Source organism: Sinocyclocheilus anshuiensis, unplaced genomic scaffold, assembly GCF_001515605.1.
Source record: "Sinocyclocheilus anshuiensis isolate Anshui unplaced genomic scaffold, SAMN03320099.WGS_v1.1 scaffold1038, whole genome shotgun sequence".
Classification (NCBI taxonomy): Eukaryota; Metazoa; Chordata; class Actinopteri; order Cypriniformes; family Cyprinidae; genus Sinocyclocheilus; species Sinocyclocheilus anshuiensis.
The window spans coordinates 968,452-978,454 of NW_015536540.1; the positions used below are offsets into that span (position 1 = coordinate 968,452).

Genomic DNA, 10,003 nt, shown 5'->3' on the forward strand with positions numbered 1-10,003 from the left:
AGCTATCAAAATAGGGGCGAGACCCTTTTGGGGTAGGGGCGTGTTTGTTTTGGTGATTTCAAATGTCAACATTGTCTACCAGAAATCGCTTACCCCACCTTTAAGGTCAGTGTTCATGATTCAACAATAAGTAAGAGACTGGGCAAAAACAGCATCCATGGGAGAGTTCCAAGGCAAAAGCCACTGCTGACCAAAAAGAACACAAAGGCTCGTCTCTCATTTGCCAAAAAATATCTTGATTATCCCCAAGACTTTTGGGCAAATATTCTGTGGACTGATGAGACAAAAGTTAAAAAACAGGAAGGGGGCAAAAACATTTTCATGGCACTGTATATACTTTATGACAGTTCAGCAGAATGACTGTTGAACTGTCATAAGTCATTTTTTTTTTCTGAACAAGCACATGACTTCACAAGCCCCATGATTAACCCTTGCTGTTCACTGGCATGATGCCAGCCAGTGTTGCGTATGTTTAGGTGGCCATAGGTCATAATCAGAGTTCGCCTCACTGATTTCTCAGTGAAAGCTCAACGTGTACTAATGCAACATTCTGCTAGCGCACTGCATTAAACAAGACTGGTGACATCAGCTGGTTAAAACACATGAAAGACATTGCTATGCTCCAGAGGCTGGAACATTACTAGAGCGTAAACTGTGAAATTGACATTTATGAGAATTTGCCCCCTGTGTGTTCAGATCTTACATCTCTCTCTACCATGGGCTACACATTGCATTACGATGACTTGAGAAAGGAGCAGCAAGCGCACAGAGATGTCTCCATAAATGACAGCTGAGATGGCCTCTATTCAAAATCAGCCATGAGAGCTGCAATGCTCACAGTTTAGTCGACAAAGCGTGAACATCATAGAACTTTTCTAACAGTCGGTTCACACATGCTATTTTTACACACATGCAAGAAAGCATTATAGCAATGTGCTTCATCTCACGTTTTCGACATACATATTGCAAAAAGTGCTTGATTTAACCTTGATCAAACCTTGATTAACATGATCACATGAACACCCTGAAACAAAAAACGAACTAAACTTCCTATTATTTGGAGAAATTTAGTGTTACATCACATGCTCACCAGTGGATGCTCTGCAGTGAATGGGTGCCGTCAGAATGAGAGTCCAAACAGCTGATAAAAACATCACTGTAACCCAGAAGTAATCCACAGGACTTCAATGAGTCAGTTACACCTTGAGAAAGTGAAAAGGTGTGTGTTTTGTAAAACCATTAAACCAATGCTTCAGGCTAAAATATGAGTCCATAATCCATAATGACTCTTCCTCCAGTGAAAAATTCCTGTTTCTCTCACGTCAAAATCCACCAGCATATTTGTTTAGAGCTGTTTGGACTGTTTTTGCTTGTAAACAGTGCTTGATCTGTGCATATTTCTCACCTGATCCAGCAAGACCACTTTTCACTGCAGAATTATGGATTCATATTATAGCTGGAAGCAACAATTTGAAGTTAAAAACGTCTTAATGATGAATTTGTTTATTACAAACACACAGCTTTTCACTTCACAAGACTTTAATTGATGGACTGGAGTCGTGTGGATTACTTGTGGATTTATTGTGATGTTTTTATCAGCTGTTTGGACTCTCATTCTGACGGCACCCATTCACTGCAGAGGATCCATTGATTGGTAAGAAAGTGATGTAATTCGAAACTTCTCCAAATCTGTCCCAATGAAGAAACAAACTTATCTACATCTTGGATGGCTTTTCATTTTTGGGTGAACTATTCCCGACTTGGAATATGAAATACAACAAGTGTCACAATCAACTCACCAATCACTTTAAGTAAAGGAAGAAACATCCTGACATTACAAGAAAATCAGTGAACACTGACAAAAAAACAACAACAGTGTAAATAAAATTGGCAAACAATGCAATATTAATTATTAACGTCCCAGTGCATTCTGGGAAAATGGCCAGTGGGGCTGAATTACAATTTTTTTTCAGCGTGAAATATGTGTAAATAAAATTGGCAAACAATGCAATATTAATTATTAACGTCCCAGTGCATTCTGGGAAGATGGCCAGTGGGGCTGAATTACAATTTTTTTTCAGCGTGAAATATGACTGTTCATAAAAGAAAAGCAGTATTGAGATGCCTTGTGTTGCTGATAGCTTGTGCGCAATCCAAGAAAACTTTTTTTGGGTTATGTTTCAGATTATTTATTTGATCTAAGAATAATCATTTTACAGAACATTGACAAAAACATGTTTGCCATCTGCGCACAGTATGAAACGTGGGATTGTCTTTCAGAATATGAAACTTATCATATGCTTGACACTTTTCAACCAGACAGAGAATTTTATATCTAGCAGTTACTGTCAGTTACGTCGTATTTGAGAGCATAAACCTAAGGATTGTTTGGAACTTGTAAGAGTAAGATGTGACACTTTATTTCCCACTGCGTTATGTGTTTTGTTTATCTGCTGGTGTCTGATGTGGCATTTCTGCTGATGGATCTTTTCTGTAATAGGGCCTGTAACAGAGCACAGCTACGAATAGCTATGGAGGAGCCAGCATGAGACATTTAAGACTCCAGCCCTTCTGTTCATAAGGGACAGACACACACATTTCTGCTGATGGATCTTTTCTGTAATAGGGCCTGTAACAGAGCACAGCTAAGAATAGCTATGGAGGAGCCAGCATGAGACATTTAAGACTCCAGCCCTTCTGTTCATAAGGGACAGACACACAAAAGCGACCTTTAGTCTCTGGAAAGTTTTGACATAACCAGATCTGTGTGTGTGTCTCTCACCACGGGAAGATACACGCTGGAGGTTTTCAGAAAGATATAGTGGCATGCCCTGATTTTTTTGTTTCTGGTATATTAATAAATATTTGTTATGACAGATTTGAGACTGATAAGACAAGACACATTCAATGTAGGCCTACTCTAACCAAAAGGTCCATGAGTAGCCTGAAGTGCAGTACATATATTCAGCAATATTAGTGATTGTATTTTGAAATATATACACACACACTTAAAAATAACGTGTTTTAATTATTCAAAATGTCTCTACTATTATAATAAAAATAAATTATGCATAATTACATGCAAGTAACCCTAAGACAAACCCTAATCTTAACCCTAACCATATAGTAGTTAATTCGTATTACTCGGTACTTAAATGTATAATTACACTGTAACAATGATACCTTAAAATAAAGTGTAACCTTCATTTTTAATACACAGTATATTTTACTCCTAGGCCACTAGGAGGAGATTGTGATTTTTGTGTATGTGCTTTCAGTTTTAAATTTTCATTAGTTGGAATACATTTTAGTGTGAACTTTTTGATGTATTGTGTGACGTTTTATGAACTATGAACAACACAGTTTGTGAATAAGTCTACTTAGATGCTCAAGTGATACATTTGTTCATTATGTTGCAAGTAACCCTAAGACAAACCCTAATCTTAACCCTAACCATATAGTAGTTAATTCGTATTACTCAGTACTTAAATGTATAATTACACTGTAACAATGATACCTTAAAATAAAGTGTAACCTTAATTTTTAATACACAGTATATTTTACTCCTAGGCCACTAGGAGGAGATTGTGATTTTTGTATATGTGCTTTCAGTTTTACATTTTCATTAGTTGGAATACATTTTAGTGTGAACTTTTTGATGTATTGTGTGACGTTTTATGAACAAATATGAACACAGTTTGTGAATAAGTCTACTTAGATGCTCAAGTGATACATTTGTTCATTATGTGCATTCACAGTTCAATAACATAAACTTTAGCTAGACAACGATAAGGTAGGCTACATGATCATCAAATGTATTTCTTGTTGCTTTAGCTTGGTGTGCAAAGGTTTCGTTATGAGGCTGCAGAGCAGTTCTTTTACTTTACAAGCCCTCAGGGTTTCCCCCGGAAAGGAAAAGGATTGAACCAGAGAGTGCTGTTAATGCCTGGCCTTGAGTCATGACTCTGGCGGGACTCTGCAAGACCATACAGCCACTGGGTCTCTGCTTTTGGCTTCACGTATTTCTCCGGGAAATGGCCCTTAAAAGAGCCTTTAACTTCAAGACCCACTTTATACACTAGGACCTGTTTTACAACCCAGTCGACAGCTGCTGAATTATAGGAACAGTATCGTATTCAGCTATAGATGTGAGGCAACACTGTAATGAGAATATGAATTTGGAATAAGTGCTCTCGTTCTAATGATACTATAATGAGATTTGATTTTAAATATTTGGTATAATGTATTTCTGGCTGGAGCTTTAACATTAAAACATCAGTAATTTAAAAAATAGATAATCAAGATCATCTCTGGGAAGGTAAGTGAACAAAGAATAGAAAATATGCTCACTTAAGCAAAGAAAATAGGCCTAATGTCAGTAATTAAGGACTAAATAAATAAATGTAAAAACATATTGCAAGAACTTCTCTATCAGTATATCACCAGGACTATCAGACGACTTAAAGGAACTGGCAATCATGATAAAAAAAGGCAAACTCCAGGAAGGTTCATTTTGAACCTTTTCTTCTAAGAGTGTAGGCTATGGGAGTGAATTAATTCAGATAATAAATCTATACAGTAGGTAGGCGTGTGTAAATAGAGACACAATGATTTAATATATATTTTTTTTTTTAATTATTGAAAAGTTCTCTCACTCCTTCTCTCCTCTTTCTGCATCGCACCACTATACTAATCTAGTTTACGCCTACTTAAAACTTTGTGTACTCTGAATATTGTTGACTTATGACAAACTGCTTATGGTATTCCTCATTAAAAAAAAACACTTTAGATAAAAGTGTTTGCTAAATGAATTTAAATGTAAATTTGCTGAGCATCATAACATAGACATTTTACCCACTGAGTACTTCATTTTAAGCTGTACACTTTTGGTTTAAGGTTGGTGCTGGTAACAGCTTTGATTGTGAATTTTAAGCATTTTGCAAGCTCAACACCTAAAGTTACATACATACATACATTAAAATGTTGATATTATCAATGGATGCTTCTCAGTGTTATCAAATAGAACGATTTTTTTTAAGATGAGAAAAATGAATCAGAAAACATCACATAATTCCTCAAATCCTATGCTAAAACATACTTCTTGTTTCTTCTGTTGTTCTCACTCCAAAATGATGTCACTTCCTGGATTATGTCATGATATCATTAAGGAAATTACAAACAGGAAAGTGATATTTATTCATTAAAAGTAATATTGAGGCCATAGAAAAAAATCTAGAAATTAATTCAGAATTCCCAGTTAAGCATGTTTCTTTTCAAACATTTTTATTAGGGAATTTAAAAAAAAAAAAGAAAAGAAAGAAAGAACAGAAAGAAATTCCTAGAACTTCTTGATACATTGCCATTTTGTCATGTTGGATGTGCATGGTGCCCAATGACATGACAGAATTGCATTATCGGCTCTAATCAAAGTATTAAAATAATTTTTAAAAATTACTTCCATGTTCACTTAATTGTTATATTGTGATGCAAAAATGATTTTCATCTTTAAAATGATGAGATTACAAAGTATAAGACATATATGATTGAAATACGAAAATGTATAGAAATTATCCAACTATACATATTTTTTTAAATGAGTTGAACAGAAACATCAATGCAAAGTTATCTATAAGTATTTTGTGAAATATGAAATAAATGTTTTATATTTTCAGTTTTTTTGCAATGATAATGTCTTTTTATCACATCTGCACAAAGATTGAATTAAAAGCATGTACAGTGCATGTCAGTCTCATTCATGGGCAGTTCCTTCTTTTGACACAAGGCAGCAGCAAAGCACAAATGTGCAACCGAATTTCTCCATCCACATGCATTATGCTGCTTTGCCAGACACTAAACATCATTTGCATTTTAAGTAGTCTTCATTTCATGCATTTTACAAGAGGGACATATTTTTAAACTGCATAGCACTGGTCAGTCTGTGATGGTAAAGATCATTTAAAAACGTCATTCATCTCAAGCTGTTTCTGTTTTAAATGAAAGATCTAAGAATATGGATCAATCAATTTGGACATAATCGTGACATTGTCCCAATGGTGCCACTCCACCAGCTAATTGGGTTGTGAACTCCTCTCTCGGTTTCCCTTGGAAACAGACCCCTAAATAAATGCTGAAGTGGCTTGGCACGATAAGGTCTCTTCTGTCTGTATGCCATAAGCACAGTTGGTGAGGAGGAGAGCTTTTCTCATGTTCATAATAGAGCAACTGTGCTGTCCCACATCAGTCAATTACTCTTATAAAGAATTAAAGAAACCTTACATGGCTGTTAAAATAGCTGCCAAATGTTACTGAGTAAAAAATAAATAAATAAAAAAAGAGGGAAAAAAGGAATTGTCAAAGGCACTTTGAAGATAGGTTACATAAGCTAATGTTATTATTTTAACTATTTGTTCTCTGCGATAATGCACCGTGGGACCACGACAAAACAACAATGTAGAAAGAATAAAAGAAAATAATATAATGCACAACCTCTAAACTTATTGTTTAAAATTTGCCAAGCAGACTTTTGCTCTCACATGCACCCGCTAATAATTCAGTGAAGTGATGTGATTAAATTTCATGGGCCAAATTGAAGACAGGGACCTATGGCTCAGAGAAGTTTCGAGCATTAACACTGTCATTCATGTGTCACCTGGAAACAGTTCCTGTCTGAGCCAGATGAAAAGATCTCTTGGTCATTATAACATAGGCCGAGCTATTTATTTTCTAACAGAGTGTGCCTAAAATGAAATTAATTGAAAATAGATTTTGACCAAAGAGGAGACAGTTTTTCATTGAACATTTCTCCTGAATTCTGATCAAAAATGTTCTGGTTTGTTGCATCAAGCTTTTACATTTTATGTGAATGCCATTTGATCAGTGAAAAACAAAGGCAGTTACCTCAGGCCTTTCAAATTAAAGTAAACATTCTTTCTTACAATTTATGGATACATTAATGAAACTTCATAATGTCAAATAGAAGCTGAGAGAACAATACTCAAAAGCTTAAGTATTTAAGTTAAGACATATATTAAATATTTCTATTAAATATTTAATTAAAACTACGTGGAAAACAAAAAAATGCTTTGATTATAGTGAATTAAATAAAATGTGTAGGAACAATTTTCACTCAGACATTGCTAGTAAATTTAACAAAATGTTCATTTAAACATGAAATTTTGAAGCAGAAAGACTGAAATAGTTTTTTCTTGTAAAACACGCTCAAATAATCTTCGAAAACAGTGTATGAAAAAGTATGACAGTTTACGTACAAAAGTTTTGTAGCTTTTTTTGGCAGTTGTATATTGTGCATATTGGAACACATTTACAAATATTCTGCAAAATTTTGTGCTAACTAAATAGACGCTTGCACGTCGCGTTAAGGTAACCACAGCAACACGCTGCTCGAGCATTTTTGACAAAATAGTAGCCTATTATTTACTTAATTATTTAAGATATAATCACAAACATGTTTAAAACGTATTTTTATTTACTACTGACAAGTGCCTTTAAAATGTCTTCATTCCCACACTATATAGCTAGCCTACACACATGTGCAAAAGTATTAAATCAAGTCACATGTGCATGAATAATACAGACATAAACAACCCATCCATCTGATGGATCGATTCAAATCTTTACCTTACCTTTATCTTTAAATAAAAACTTGTGTCGCATATCAGTGACACACACAGGATATTAATAGGACCATAAAATCTTTCATAAAAAATAACCAAGGTCATAAGATAATGTATAAGATTCGAAATATTATGCCAGGTTTTCGTTTGACTGAATTGTATGCGTGCGTGAAACGCCCCCTTTTCTGATCACGCAGCCAAAGCGACTAAATTCAGCACCATGTTCAGGAGATCCATCATCTGATCTACTGCAACAGCAGAGAGCACATCTGTCTTCAGTCTATTCCATTACATTTAGAGGAGAATCAGCTCTGGAGATCGATTATGTGATTTGTTATGATTTCATATTGTAAACTAATATAAATTAGTGTTCTCTGATGACCAAGAACTGAACTCGAGACGCAAATCAAGCACAATCAAAGTTCTAAGAGGGATGAGCCGCATTTAATTAGGCTATGTCAACTCAACGGAATTAAAAGCCTTTATAATCTGATTTTTTAAGAACTTTGGAGATTTTTTGAGAATGGAGAACTTGACAGTATTCAACGATACTCTGGAAACTTGGACTGACCGCAGTGTCGAATACAAGGTGATCAGCGTCCTCATAGTTTTCCTCATATGCGCTCTCGGGATAGTTGGAAACGTGATGGTCATCCTGGTGGTTCTCACCACCAAACATATGCGGACCCCGACCAATGGCTATCTGGTTAGTTTGGCTGTCGCAGACCTGATGGTGTTGATCGCAGCCGGTCTGCCGAGCATAGCGGACAGTTTGTTGGGTTCGTGGATTTTTGGGCACGTGGGGTGCTTGTGCATCACATACTTACAGTATCTAGGAATCAACGCATCCTCGTGCTCCATAACAGCGTTCACTATAGAGAGATACATCGCTATATGTCACCCGATCAAAGCACAGTTTTTATGCACGCTCTCGCGCGCGAAGAAAATTATTTTTGGAGTTTGGGTTTTTACGTCGCTTTACTGCGTAATGTGGTTTTACCTGTCCGATATTCAACAGGTGCTCTACAAAAATGTGACTATAATAATGTGCGCTTACAAAGTGTCAAGAAACCTTTACCTACCCATGTATTTTTTCGATTTTGGCATCTTTTTTGTTCTGCCACTCACTCTTGCTACTGTCCTGTACGGCCTCATTGCGAGAATCTTGTTTCTTAATCCTCTTCCGTCGGACCCCAAGGAGGACAAGAACGGGTATGACAACTTCTCCAAAGCCCAAAAGAACAAGATGAAGAATTCCAGCCGCTGCTCCAGCACGACCGCAGCATCCAGAAGACAGGTGAGAGGAACATCTTATAGGCTATCAAAACTTTCAGATTTAAAACAACAAAATATGCTCTAAATGTAGTCGATAGTGGCATACAAAAAAAAATGAGACATAGGCTACGTTTGTTCTTCTTTTCATGAATTATGCCTGAATTGAAATAAAATGATCAAATACAGCAAAATTACACATTTAATGTTTTAATTTTTATTTAATTTTTGCAAGTCTTTTTTTCAGGTTGGATGAAATGATAGATTACGGAACAGATCATCGATCGATCGATCGATCGACCGACAGACCGACCGACCAACCAACAGACAGACAGACAGACAGACACAGACAGACAGACAGATAGACAGACAGACAGACAGATAGACAGACAGACAGACAGATCTATCAGTCTTTAGGATAGACAGACAGACAGACCTATCAGTCTATACAGATAGATAGATAGATAGATTGATAGATAAACAGACAGACAGGCAGATCTATCAGTCTATAGGACAGACAGACAGACCTATCAGTCTATACAGACAGATAGATAGATAGATGATAGACAGACAGACAGACATAGACATAGATAGATATGTCATAAAAAACATGTTTTACACTGAACTGAAACTAGTTTCTAACACTGTTTATGTGATTTCTTCATGAAAGGTTACAAAAATGCTGGCAGTGGTGGTTGTTCTGTTCGCTGTGCTTTGGATGCCGTACCGCACTCTGGTGGTGGTGAACTCCTTCCTGCAAGAGGCCTACCTGGACACCTGGTTTCTGCTGTTCTGCCGCACATGTGTCTACCTCAACAGCGCCATCAACCCTCTTATCTACAACGCCATGTCTCAGAAGTTCCGCGCCGCCTTCCGAAGGCTCTGCCGCTGCGGACGCAATGCCCAGGCGAACAAGGCAGCCTATAGTGTGGCACTAACCTACAGTGTTGCCAAGGAAACGTCGACGGTGGTGGAAAGCACAGGGCATTTTTCAACCGAGATAGATGATTTGACGCAGACAGATGAGCTGTTTCCTGATAAGAAGCTTCTGTATCCAGAGGACTGAATTTAGGAAGGAGACTTTCAGTCAGGCCTGA

At 36.6% G+C, this 10,003-nt stretch overlaps 1 pseudogene; it reads left to right on the forward strand.

Annotated features, from left to right (window-relative positions):
* Positions 1 to 8,157: 8,157 nt before the first annotated feature.
* On the forward strand, positions 8,158 to 10,003 carry LOC107697156 (thyrotropin-releasing hormone receptor-like; annotated as a pseudogene).